The sequence below is a fragment of the Propithecus coquereli genome, unplaced genomic scaffold (assembly GCF_000956105.1).
Source record: "Propithecus coquereli isolate 6110/MARCELLA unplaced genomic scaffold, Pcoq_1.0 Scaffold41, whole genome shotgun sequence".
NCBI lineage: Eukaryota > Metazoa > Chordata > Mammalia > Primates > Indriidae > Propithecus > Propithecus coquereli.
The window spans coordinates 486,371-500,599 of NW_012149841.1; positions in this window are offsets into that span (position 1 = coordinate 486,371).

Sequence of the window (14,229 nt, forward strand, 5' to 3'; positions counted from 1 at the left end):
GACCACAGGCACGCGCCACCATGCCCGGCTAATTTTTTCTACATATATTTTTAGCTGTCCAATTAATTTCTTTCCATTTTTTTTGGTAGAGACGGGGTCTCGCTCTTGCTCAGGCTGGTCTTGAACTCCTGAGCTCAGAACGATCCTCCAGCCTCGGCCTCCCAGAGTGCTAGGATTACAGGCGTGAGCCACCGCACCCGGCCTAAACTGTAAGCTTTGATTTTTGATTTTGAAAAGAAATCTAAGCAGAATAAGAACCATGTAGAGTCAAATTAGAAGAGTCAAAGGCAGATAATGAGGCAGTATGCTGAATATTTGAGTGCTTCATCCATACAATAATATAATATCTATACTATAAAGACCAGACTATATGTATATCTGAGATCTGTTTGATTTTGAGGCTCAGAACTTCATAGCTTCTCTGTGTACCTAGCTATCAGAGAATTATATATAAATTTATATATATATATTTCTGTATGTTTCTGTATGTATATACATGGATATACATCTTTGTGTTTCCAAAGACTAAGGATACATCTGGAAATGTATATACGGTAACACATTTTAATGAATATAAAAAAGTTATCCAGGTAGGTTACTTGATATCAATTTTTTTTCAACTTGCTAAATCCTATCAGACCAGAGTTAAAAAGTCTCAAATCACCTTATTTAGGAAGATGCTTCTGTAATAAAACACAGACTCTTAGGTGATATATTGTTTTCTATGGAGAAGTTCACCTGACGTTCTTTCGGATAAGGACCCCAAGAAAATATGGCTTTGAGAATTAGGTTCTAGGCCTTAAGGGGAACAATGAGATTGACTGATATTATGGTGGGGAGAGGGAAAGTGAAGGAGAAGAGGGGAGAAGAGAGATTTTGAGCCAAGTTTTTACTGAAAGTATGTTGCTCATATTTGATTTTGAAAAAGTGTCTATTATGAGATAGTCTCTTGTAACTGGTAATTAGTAAAAGCAGATTCAAATTATAAGGAAGCATTTAAGCAAGAGCAAGGGTACCATAAAGGTAAGAGTGCTTTAGAGTTAGTTACTTCTGGGCATGGAAGTTTTGGATTCTCATGGCAGATCTATTAATAAAAATGCCATCTCTAAAGGCTTAACATGACACTTTTCAATATTTAAATACCTGTCAGTCTTAAACACTCTTATTATGTCCTCACTCTCATTCCTCAGTATTTCCTCTCTTACTATTCCCTACTATGGACACCAAATAGTCTCAGAGTTTCAACTCCACTAGAGCATTGACTTAAGAATTTTCATCAATGTTTGGACCAAATCAAGTGAGGCCTTTGGAGTTGAATCAGATTCAGAAGTTACATTCACCAAAGAGCAACTAGAGAATAAAGTGTTGGGATTGGTAATAATTCCTAAAACATTCGAATGGAAAACTTTTAAAGTTAGTTGCCTTAGGATTATATTCATTGACATAAGTATAACTAGTTAATGTTAACCATAAGGAAACTGTTAACCATAAGGAGACTATTAACCACATCCATTCTTTCTCAAACCAAAACCAAAACCATACCTTTCCCTCTCTTCTCTCTCATTATCATACACACACACACACACACACACACACACACACAAACATGCACACACACAACACACACATTGTAGATCACTAAAATCTACAGTAAATAATTTCATCTCTACTTGTTTGCATTTTTCTTTGTACAGATCTTAGAAGAATTAGCTTTGCAAATCAAATATCACAATTGAGAGGGAAAGGAGGCATGTTTCAACTAGAAACAAGATTAGTTTTAAGGACTTAGATGGAATGATCTGTGTGTAAGTAGGTGCATCTTCCATGCTCATTAAAGCAAGTTCCAATAAATTTCTGCTAGAGAACACTTGTTATGAGCTGTCTCTACTTGAATATAGTGAAACCTTTCTTTTAAATAATCTCAAATTTCACACTAAACACTTTAGCTGATTTCATATAGGTGGCATTTGTCATATTTAATCTGCCTAAATATCTTAATCCCCTTCCTATTCAAAGGATATTCCACTTTTGTGAGTCTTTGTAGAAGGCCCCATTCTTCAGTTTAGAAGAAGCCAGAAGCCAGAACCCCCCTCCCTACTCCCTTGTTAAAAAGGAATAATCTTATGACCTGGGCTTTACCAACTGGTCACACCTACCCACAATGACATAGAGATGCAAACATAATTTAGAATTCACTTTAATGCTGGTGACATCCATTGTCAGCAAGACAAGTGTCCATCAGTGGGATCCTAATCATATTTTTCCTATTTTGGCCCTGATTCCTGCTCCCTCTTAATTTATCAAAGAAAATTTTTTAAGATTACTAAGAAAAATCTCTTAACTGTTTTTGGTCAATTTACATAATTTAGGCCAGTTCTTCCACGTGCATACTTTTTATCTTTTTAGAAGATATGTGTAGAATAATATGTGTTTTCTAAAATATTTTAGGTCATTTTAAATAAGTGCATTTCTATTAAGTTTTACTAGGTAAAATTGTTTTGTTTATTAGTTGTCTCTATTGAACCTGATGGAATGACTTAAGTACCATCAACTTTTGCACTGGTGCCTTTCTCCTTTTTTGTAATGAATGTCCTAAATCTGTAAGAACTTACTGAAGTTAAACTTTATAAAAGAGCACAGTTTGTTCAGTTTTATATTTTGGTATATTGAATTATCATTTGACATTATTACCTAATCTGGGTTATGTTTAAAAGTCAAAGTCATTAAATATTTTAAGTTTCCTTTGAGGTTTGTCTTTTCTTATTAGGACTGGGGCATGGAGAAAAGGTATATCTAAAAGAAACTGGTAATGAATTTGCCAAATCTCACATGTAAAAAGGGTCAACTTCCTGCATAAGACAGAAAAATTCTAGTTCCTTTAAAGATGAGCTAAAGAGAACTTGATTTCAAGTCTCAGAGTTTCAAGGAGACTTTGAGGTCAACCCTTTTCCCTTTTTACTTAAATGTGTAGAGAAAGTCTCTTTCTTTTCCCTTTCCTTCCTACCACGCACAAAAGCCTAGGAAAAATGTGAATCTGGAGAGGGAATCTGGTAGCAATTTGTGGGCCCTGGCGGTGGTGTCATATATCTATCTGCAAAGCCAAGTGAGTTTCAAAATGTAGGTTGTAATAGAAATACTGGTTTCCTGTTGGTACCCTGTCCTATACCAACAAAAAAAGGGCAGACTAGGTTGTAAGAAAATGGTGCTCTGTGTTTTCTGGCTTGGGGCATGGTCTTAGATGACAATCAAGGCAGCCCTCCAAAAAATTGTTCAGCCAGGAGTCAGGCTGCTCACCCAATGGTGTGCACGGATGCAGTTCGAGGAACATGTGTTTGTTTATCTGCTCTGTGAGGAAAGCTAAAGAGTTATTTTCTCTTTTTCCTTCTTTCTTTTCCTTCCTTCTTCCTTTCCTCCCTCTCTCCATTCCTCCCTTCCTTTTTTTCCTTCCTTCCTTCCTTCCTTTTACAGGGATTTGGCTATATCTCATTCATCTTTCAAATGTAAAATATAGTCCTGAAGAGAATTTGGATGACAACAGGCATATCTGAATTTCTACATGGCTTCAAGTAACTGACTGTACAACTTTAGACAGACATATTGATTAATAATTATGTCCCTGGCATTAAGTATCCCCGCTAAGCCAGTCTCCATTTTATTATAGTGTAAATACGTAATCTGTACAAAATTAAAGCTATTATGTGCTTAAAATATTGCCTGCCCAAGAGATGTTTATTTTAAAGAATAGCTGTGGCTGAAGTTGCTCTTTTTTTTAAATTCAATATTACTTTTTCCTCTCTCCATTTCAAAACTGTATTCTTATGCCATTATTCCCTCTAGTCTCCATCTTAGATATCTCTTGATGGAGCTGCAAATGATCTTGAGTATGAACATGCTATGTTCATGTCACCACCCCTGCTAAAAATCAACCTGTTAAATTATGAATTTGTGGTCTCATTTCACACCATAGTAGCCCAGGCTAAAGCACTCCCATAAGAAATGTCAGTTTTCATCTAAATGCACTGAACGGTAAATGTCTTCTCCCTGGAGCATGCCCTATTTGTTGAAAAGAGACACGGAAATTTCAGAGTTCACATGTTGCACTTTGGGATCACACAGCTGGTTTAAAGATGAGTGCATTTGGCATAATTAATGGTTGACTGGAGGCATTCTGCTGTTAAGTGTGGTTCAAAATATTCTTGACAACTACAATGTTAGAAATTTTTCCTAAAATTCTTAGATGTCAGTGTGTTTGGAAGATAGTAAATGAATGAGATTTCAGGGAGGGTTAACACAGAGTTTTAAATATAGACACAAAACTCCCAAGCTCATGACAAAGTTTCCTCTAATGCATTATGAGGATTAAATGAGTTAAAACACATAAATTATCTGTAATTGTATCTCACACATAGTATATGCTTACTAAAATTGTCTATTATTATTATTCCTTCTCTTGTCCTAGTGACTTTTATCCTATTTTAGGGTATTTAGAAACTGACAGTATTAGCATTTATATTTTGGACATACCGGAGAATGATGTAATTTTATGAACTGAGCCATTTGTGGGGCTGTGTAAAAGGATTGCTTTTAGATTTGCTAGTGCCCTAAAGAAACAAATAACCTCACATATTTCTCAAAGGTGTCTCCTAAGCCTTTTGTTGATATATATTGGTTCTTAGAGCATGAGCATAACTCTAGATTTGAAAAGAACGCAGACAGATATCTATTTAGGAAACACAAATCCAGGTTTGCAAAATAGTCCTACAAATAGTTCATCTGTGCTTAACCTTGACAAAAAGAAAAACAAACTAAGTCACACTGGCCTCACTGGGATAGAGTTGGAATTTCTGTATAAATACTTGCTATGGGACTACATAGTATTCATTCATTCATTCATTCATTCATCCATTTATTTATTCAAAATTTTTATTGAGTTTTTACAATGCACCAGGTATTGTTTTAGATGCTAGGTCGTAACAGTGAACAAAACTGACAAAATCTCTGCCCTCTAAGAGTTTATACTCTAGGAAGGAGAGGAGAAAATATTAATTAAACAAGTGATATATAGTATGTCAAATAATGAAAAGTACAATGCAGAACAACAGAGCAGAGTTAGGGGCAGTGGGGTGTCAGTGAGAGAGTTATTCCTTAAAGGAAAGACCTTTGTAATAAGCCAGTGTTTGAACAATGACCTGGAGGAAGTGAGAAAGCAAGAGGCTGAGCTGTGTGGCCATGAAGAGATCAAGAGCAGTCGGAGCAGGTGAATTTAAGAGGCCTTGAGATCGAGATGCTGAGTTTGCAGTTCAGCAGCTGGATATTGCAGTCTGCAGTTCAGGACTAGAGATCCGTATTTTGGCATTGTCAAATATTGGAGGCGTTTAGAGACATGGGGTTGAACAGGTTCACCAAGAAGAGAGTGTAGATAGAAGAGACGAGGTTCAAGGTCGAAGCCCTGAAGAACTCCAAATGCAGCGGTTGGGAAGATGAGAAACTTCTAAAAGAGATTCAAAAGGAGGAATCAGTGAGATAAGAAAAGGAGCAAGTATGAAGGTGCCACAGAAATCAAATAAAAAGATATTGATATATAAAACACTGATATGATACCCAATAAATTTACTATCAGGTTAATATCTAATATCAAATGGATTGGTATCTAATATCCCTTATTTCTAATGTTACCGTAGCTAAAAGGTTTGGGAAATTTTCTGTAAGTTACTAAGCAATGATTTGCAGCATCGGGAAGGTAATATTGGAATTTGAGAGACAATTCCACTGGCTTGAATGGGAACCAGATGATTGTCACCGGAAACAGCTTCGTTTCCTGGGAGGTATGCTTTAGCTTTGACAAAGTTGGGATTGATTGATTTAATTCCCAGACATGCTTCAATTTCAGCAGAGGCTGCAACAGTTGACTCACACCCACCATCTGGGGCTGGTGTCCCAGATGGAACATGAGTTCTGGTGACATCGGGTACCTCCAACCAGGGTTGTTTCTGGAGGTGGTTCACAGGAATGTGTTCATGTAAGCGCAGAAAAAACTTAAGGATGAATAAAAAAACAAACTCTAATTGTGAGTGAGTTATCTGTTTTGGGAGAAAATTCAGCAATTCATTAAACTAATTGAGAGCCTGCCCTGAGTTACAGAAATATCACTACCAGATAGTCGGCTTGAGCAAAACATAGAGGGGGAAATACGGTAACGTGAGAAAAACAGGATGCAAAAATTACATATGAGGTATTAAGCACAATAGAGTTTAAAATTATACATATTCTAAAAAACAGGAATAAAACGTACTTAGGCAAACTAGGAAATGTTTTAATTTCTTCTCTATAATTTTCCATACTTTCCCAATGTTTCTAATATGAGTATAATTGCTTTTATAATAGGAAAGTAAACTTTAATGAACATAGAAGAAACTGGAAATTTTATAAATTTACCTTTTTTCCTTTAACATTTAATAGGAGCAAAAATAGTGCTTATTCCTACTATCCTTCCATGAAGCTTACACCCTATTTATGAAATTCATCTTCAGCTATGCTAATGGCTGTGAAAATCAGGCAGCTGCCCTACCTGCTATCATAGTGGCTTGCCTGGGGTGATGCCTTCTCAAGCTGCTGTTTTATTAATGATCTTGAAACTGAAATACCAAGGAATGAAGAAGTGTTAAAAAGACTTGGTGATAGGCTACCAACATTTGCCAAGAAAATGAAAGACGCTAAGATGCGAAAGCACGAGGGAGGCCAGTGGGAAGCCAACTGTTCTACTTTCTGAGCCTTTGACCTCTGCAGTCACGATTTCTAAAGACCAGCCCTCCCTGGGCCAGGCTTGCTCTGTCCACCCTCCTTTTGCATGTACTCCTCAGTCTTCTGTGAGGTACAATTTGTCCTCAATAAAGCTTGGATTGATTGATTTTATTTGCAAACATATTTCAATTGCAGCATGGTTGTAAATTGGGAGGAAAAAAAAGGTTTTAGGTTTCATAATTCTTTCACTTTATTAATTTTTTTATAAAGGAGAAAGATTGTTCAAGATATGATTATCTAGTAGCCCAGTTTGCCTAAGTTAAATTATGTATCATTAACATGTTAAATTTTGTAGAATTAAAAATGATGTTAAATGGTTTCAGGATCTTTTTTTCTCTTTCTCTTACATGTAGATATAGTTTTATCACTTGTTTATTTAAACTGAAAAAGATAGAGTGTGTTTAGAGGATATAATAGTTATAGATATAATAGTTACCAATAGATATAATAGTTACCAGAAACAAATTAAAGACAAACAAAAGCACCAGAATTGTTGCGGAGGTTAACTATGTCTGCTTGCTCCTTTAGAGCAGCCATTGCTGGGGCAGCTTTACAGAGAAATGCCCGGGTCTTTGGGATCACCAAGGCATAACTGGTAACACAGAACCATGAAGCAAGATCTCTGTGGCATTTCAAGGGTTCACTCAATTCTTAAAGTACCCAGTGTCTTCTGTGAGTAAATAGCCAGACTAGAGAGCAAAGACCTAACGTCTTGCCTCACCACGTGGTGGGCTGATAAATGTTTGATACTTGTGTCTTGTTACCATAATTTTGACAAAGCTGATGTAGACAGAGCAATAACTGGAGAAGTGGAAAGTTTGGAAAAAGCAAAGGATGAGAAAGAGCTATAAGCAAAACTGTAAGTAGATACAGGGATCTAATACATATTCCTCAGGGTCAGGCTTTGTTGGCATGGCTTTGAAATCTAGAAACTCAACAACCATGCAGTGGCAGCTATCATTCACTGAATGCTTACCATGGGATGGCTTTGCACTTTACATACCCTACCTCACTGATTACTCACAAGTGTTCTCTTTACTGGGTAGTTACTTTTCATATTCACAGATGAAGAAATGGAAGCTTAGAGAGATTAGATTGTTTGCCAAAGAAGACATTGCACAACAAACTTTCAAACTTGGAGTCCAGAATCCAGGTTTTAAAATACTGCTCTACTCTAGACTTGGACTTTATTAGGCTCTGTGTCCTTATGTGACTTTAAGTTCTTTATTCCTACTTTTAAAACTTTCTGAAGAACTTCTAAAATCTTTCCTCTGTTGTCTTTTCCTGAGCATCTGCAAACAATCAACACCTCTAAAATGAAATTCACCCAAAATAGCAGGGACTTCTAGTAAAATGAAACCCATAAAAAGCACACCTGTTATTCTTGAAAAAGATGCTGTTTTGATCGATTTAAATTGGACTTCAACAATAGACATATTTAACCATGTTATATTTGACCTGAAAGTCACCTCCGAACTGTCAGATGTACCTTTGTGAAAGCTTACATCAGACAGCATGTGCTGATGCTTTTTACTAAAAGATTTGACATGAATGGCTAAATTCTCACAAGTAAAGCAGCGATATGAAAAAGTACGTCTCCCACCCACATGGAAGAGATGAGCTTCATTTATGTAAGGGCCCTGTGCTGTGGCCACAGGGCCTTTCCCGAGTGCTTGACGGTCTAATTGCGTGGCTTCTAATCTGGACCATTCAGTCTCCGCATCACCTTCCTCTACTTGAGAGCTGCAATTGATTGGACAGCGATGGGTTATAAGGATTTTCTCGGAAAGTGTGTCCCTAGGCTTTCATACATCAATAGCAGAAGGAACAGGCCTCAAAGAGTGTTGTTCATTGTTCCTGAGAGTTCTACTCCCCGCTTCTCATAATGGAATAAAGTGATTTTAGCATCTCCTTTGTTGCTCATCGACCTGCCCTATCTGTTGCCGTCCTTCAGTTTCCTGACTTAGACTCCTCTTCTCTGCTTTTCCCACCAGAGGTCCTGCTTCCTTCTCTCACAGTAATTTGCTAGCCTTTTCATTATTCATAATGAACTATCAAGGCTATGCCAACACTAAAGTGGAAACTGTTTTGCATTGATTCATTAAACAAACATTTATTGACCCCACATTAGGCACTGTTACAGGCATTGGAGATGTAACAGTGAAGAAAAAAACCCTCATGAAGCTCATGCTCCTGGGGTGGGGACAGACAACAAACAAATAAACGATTAGAAAGTCAGACACGGATACATGCTCTAGAGAAAAGCAATCTAGGAACAGGGGCATGGAGGTGCTGGGGGTGTCATTTTATTTTGAGTGATTAAACAAGATCTCACTGGTAAGATGTCATTTGATCAGAAACCCGAAGGAAGTGAGTGGGGAATTCCTGTGGATGTCTGGGGGGAAGAGGGTTCCTGGCAGAGGGAACAGCAAGCACAAAGGGCCTGGGGACGGTAGCAGGGTGACCGTAGCTGCAGCGATGAGAGCACAGGGGAGCAAGGTTGGAGATGAGGCCAGGTACAAAGTTAGATCCTGGAGGGTCTGGTAAGCTATTACAAGGGCTTGGGCGTTTACTGCAAGTGATATATGAAGACTCTGGATGGGTTTTAGACAGAGTAACATAATCTGACTTTCATTTTAAAAGAATCACTGTGGCTGCCGAGATAAGAGCAGGCAATATGAGCGTAAGGGAGGAAGCTGGGAGCCTGTTGCAGTAACCCAGGAGAGAGATGATAGTGGCTTATATCAGGCGGAAATAATGGAGGTGGAAAAATCAGTCGAATCTGAATGTATGTTACAACCATTCTCTTAGGAAAGCTTGAAACTAACGATTCCAAATGTTTTAAACTTCTCTGCTCCTCAGACTCTTAGATCCAGCAATAAAGTTTCATGTGTTCTCGATGCCCTCCACTCTTCTCTCTCAGGTCAAAAGCCACATTATACCATAAAGAAAAAGGAAATGAGACAGTCCCAGGCTGATACTTGGTTCACTAAGTAAGTGGCTATGGGGAAATTACTGAACCTCTCCCTTTGCCTCAGTTCCTTTATCTGTAAAATGGAAATAAGAGTAGTATCCATGTCTCAGAGTTGTGGTCAGGATTAAATGAGATAAATCCATGGAAAGTGCTTAGTGCAGTGACTGGTATGTAGGCAGAATTGAGTAAATGCTAGCTATTGTTAAAATTGTTTTAAACTCTTGCACATGCTTACTTCTAAGTCCTCAGTGAAGGCTTAGCCAATTCTGTTCTCCTTGTCCGAGTCCTGAAGCTTTCCTTCGCAGCCTGTCCATTGTAGCTGTACTTACGTCTCAAATACTTTGCTCACAGCATCTGTGGATTGCAGCTTCTTCATTCTTCTCCCTTTCCTGTGCCCTCCAAGTGCCCCTCACCACTCAAGCCTCCCAGCATTTAAAAAAAAAATTAATAAAAGGTTTCTTTCCCCTGTTTTATTTCCTTGGTCCATCTGGAAGCCTCCTTACTCTTGATTTTCTAGATTTCAAAGCCATGCAAACAAAGCCCGACCCAGGGGAATATTCATTAGATCCCTGTATCTACTTACAGTTTTACTAATGGCTCTTTCTCATCCTTTGCTCTTTCCAAACTTTCCCCTCCCTGTTCCTGTCCTTGTGTTTTAACCAATAGTTCAGAGAGGTCGCCGAGAGAGATTGGTCAGCTGACTGCTGCTTCCATTCGCTGCTTGCTGAGCTGCCAGTGTAGTCCCGGTTCTCTCCCCATCCCACAAGCCCGGGGTGCAGCTCCCACTGCTGACTCCTTAGCTGTCTGGTGAGGGTGAGCGTTTTGAGGGTGGGTTCCTCGGGGAAGGAGCATGTCCAATATGTTCTTGGGTAGGTGTTTTCTTGCACCATTTAGGAGATCACTAAATCCTGGGTATGTCCTGCCCAGCTTCGTCTATGGTTTCTAACAGTGCTTCAGCCTGCTTGGGCTCACTGGCCCAGTCCACATTTCTGCTAGTTGGGGCCCTAAATTATTCTAATGGACTTGCAGTTCTGAAAAGCGGGGTGCGATCCTTTTAATCCTGTGCTCATGAATTGGGCTGTGAACCTCTGCACATCTTGGGATTCATCCATGATAATAACAATGCACCATTAGCTTTTTTTCCATTTCACATTTTATGATTGCCTGATGACTGCACTTGTATTCTAGATGCATTCAAAGAGGACTCAAGTGCACTAATGTGCACTCAATTTTTATTAAAAAAAGAAGATAAAAGAGGATCCTTAGAGAAACATGGCGATGTTAAGAATTCTTATGGAATATAAAACTTTGCTCCTAGGGTGTGACACTGACATCCTTAAATTTCCTGTTTATTTTGTAATTTAAAATGCACATTATATTGGCACTGACTCATCAACACTATGGTACTCACAGGGTAGTAATATTCTATAGGGATTAGGGGGTTCATGGCGGGGTAAACTCACAACTAATGGATGCAGTGAGCATTGTAGAGGGGAAGGGCATGCCTCTAATCCTCGCTTGGGTGAGGCAAAGACATAAAATGTAAACAAAATGGTTGTACCCTCATAATATCCTGAAATAAAAAAAAATAAAATAAAACGTGTGTTTTTATGCTTTTGGCTTTAATTCCTCTCTAAATAAACAAAAGCATTTAAACAGCACTTTATAGTTTGTCAAATACATTTATACACATTCTGTTATTCAAACAGTATTTATAACACAGAAAACTTCCTTGGAGGGAGATAAAAATAAATCAGTTTTCTGCCTTCAAGGAGTTTCCTTTCTAATGGGATAGAGACCGACATAAAATAATTAACTCATGATTATACAGTTGGAATTATTATTATATAGTCAGGCTAAGGCTTTTTAACAGGCAATATATCTAGCCCAGTGTAAGAAGGGCTGAAGAAGCTTCTGACACGTCTCTCTCTTTGCTGGCTGAGCAAACAGCTTAATCCTCAGCTTCTCCACCTGTTTTCTTGGGAGTGCCAACAAGTTCCCACCCATTCCCCCAACTCTAGCCAACTGTGCTGGGGCAGGGTTTGTGAACTGATTGCATATGTTACCAAGGAAATTATTGGGATGTCAAATGGCAGTGTCATCTTCCTGGCAACACATTCTGGAGCAGATTGTGAACCAGTGACCTAGAGGCACATCATTCAAAATGCCAGTCCCATTGCTGGTCTGTCCCCCACCTTCACTCTCCAGGCAGGGACCCCATCTGGCAAGGGTGAGGTACAAGTAAATCCAGAGTTCTATTTCTTCAGGCTTCTTCTAGAGTGGCTGCTCCCAGATTGTCAGCCAGTCCCGTATTTGGCAAGGTCAAGCTTGACCCATATGTAGTCACTGCCTCTCAGTCCTTGTACATTGGCTTTTCACACGTCATACCAGAGATCTTGCACAGAAAGTGAACTCTATAAAAACTACAACGAGGGACTATCATTTTCTTAAAATGTATAGAACAATGTTTTTTTATATTTTAAACCACAAAACAAACACTTAACATATGTTAAAATATTTTCTTAGAATTATTCTTCATTTTCCCCCCTGGATATTAAATACTTTCTCATCTTTTTCTCTTTTCTTGAGATGAATGCGTGTATATGTTCTTGTACTGCCCCAGGTTTTTCCATGTCCCTTTGATGTAGGCTTAGTTTGATATTCCAGATGAATATTGTGTTTATTTTATTACAGAAAAACATAATTCTCTTCAAAAGTCAACAAGCATGTTTGAGCTCTTCAAAGCCTGCCTTACACATATCTAGTACAAAAGTCTAGCTCGTTTAATTCATTGATATGCAATCTTCTATTAATTTAGTCTACAAATGATTATTGTACATCAAGTAAGTCATGATGCTAAGTAATTCGAGGTTAGAAAGATAATCAAATGGATGTTGTTGACAAGAAACATACAGCACAAAAGTAAGTATAATTTAAAGTTGATTATGGCAAATACTAAAAGAGAAATACTTAAAAAGAGTAATAGAGAAGAGTAAGGATAATTAATTTTTCCTTTGTTTTTTTTAAGTTAAAGGGGAAATCTTTCCATTTTTCTTAATACTTTTATTGCTTGCTATCTTAGTCCATTTTGCATTGCTATAAAGGAATACCTAAGGCTCGGTATTTTATAAATAAAAGACGTTCATTTGGCTCACAGTTTTGCAGACTATACAAGAATAATGGCTCTGGCAATCTGCTTGGGATCTGGTGACAGCTTCAGGCTGCTTCCACTCCTGGAAGAAGGGGAAGGGGAACCAAGGTGTGCAGAGATCATGGGGCAAGAGAGGAAGCAAAAGAGAGAGTAGAGAGATGCCAGGCACTTTTTAACAATCAGCTCTCACCCAGAAACTAATGTAGTGAAAATGGATGAAGGGCATTAGTCTATTCATGACCCCCGCCCCCTAGTTGACCCAACCTCCCAATAAAGCCACACTGGTGATCAAATTACAGCATGAAATTTATTGGGGACAAAAATCCCCATATCCAAACCATAGCACTTGCCTATAAAACTGATTTTTATAAATTTATATTTAACATAAACACAGCATCTACATATGCGCAGGGGCATTCCTTTTAGATTTTAGAACTCTTCTAATACAAATGTAAGCTTAACTGGTGACCAGTGGTCATTGCTGTCATGATGCTTTATTGATATACTCAATAAAGAATTATTTTCCTCCTTTGTGCCATCTTGGATGTAGTCCATGTCCTCATAAGCAGAAAAACACAACGACTTGATCCTCAAAGAACTTGTGATAGAGCTAGGCCAGCAGAGAAGCACACAGTAGTTGTTTAATTCAGACCATGAATGCTTTTGTGTTAGATGAATTACTTAAAGTCTCTTTTCCTTTTCCTTATCTGAAAGTAGAGGGAATATGGAATTCCTCCCAGAATTATTCTGCTATTCTTTGGAGATCATGTAGTCACTCTGACTAACATGAATTATGAATTAGAGGCACTCCATACTTGACGGTCATGTTATTAAGCTGTGCTGACCTCTGGTTTTATGAAGTCTTCTGAATTTTGAAAAGGTGGTGAAAAATTTCACAAACATATAGATAAAAACACAACCTCAGGCATCTCCATTACCCTGAGGGAAAAGAACACATTCTGGATGCTTAGGATGTTCATAGGGGAAAATAGAAAATTTAAAGCATTCACAGGCTTGCAAACTGTGGGGTCAGATTTTTTTAGCACTCTATGTAATGAATTCAAGTAGCCCTCAACCGAGTATTTTTTTTTTATTTCAGCATATTATGGGGGTACAGATGTTTAGGTTACGTATATTGCCCTTGCCTCCCCCTCCCCCCCAAGTCCGAGTTTCAAGTGTGTCCATCCCTTGGATGGTGAGCATTGCACTCTTTGTGTATGCAAATACTCATCCCCTCCTCTCCCCTCCCCCCTCTCACCTGCCCAACATCCAATAGTTGTTATTCTTATATGCACACTTGTGT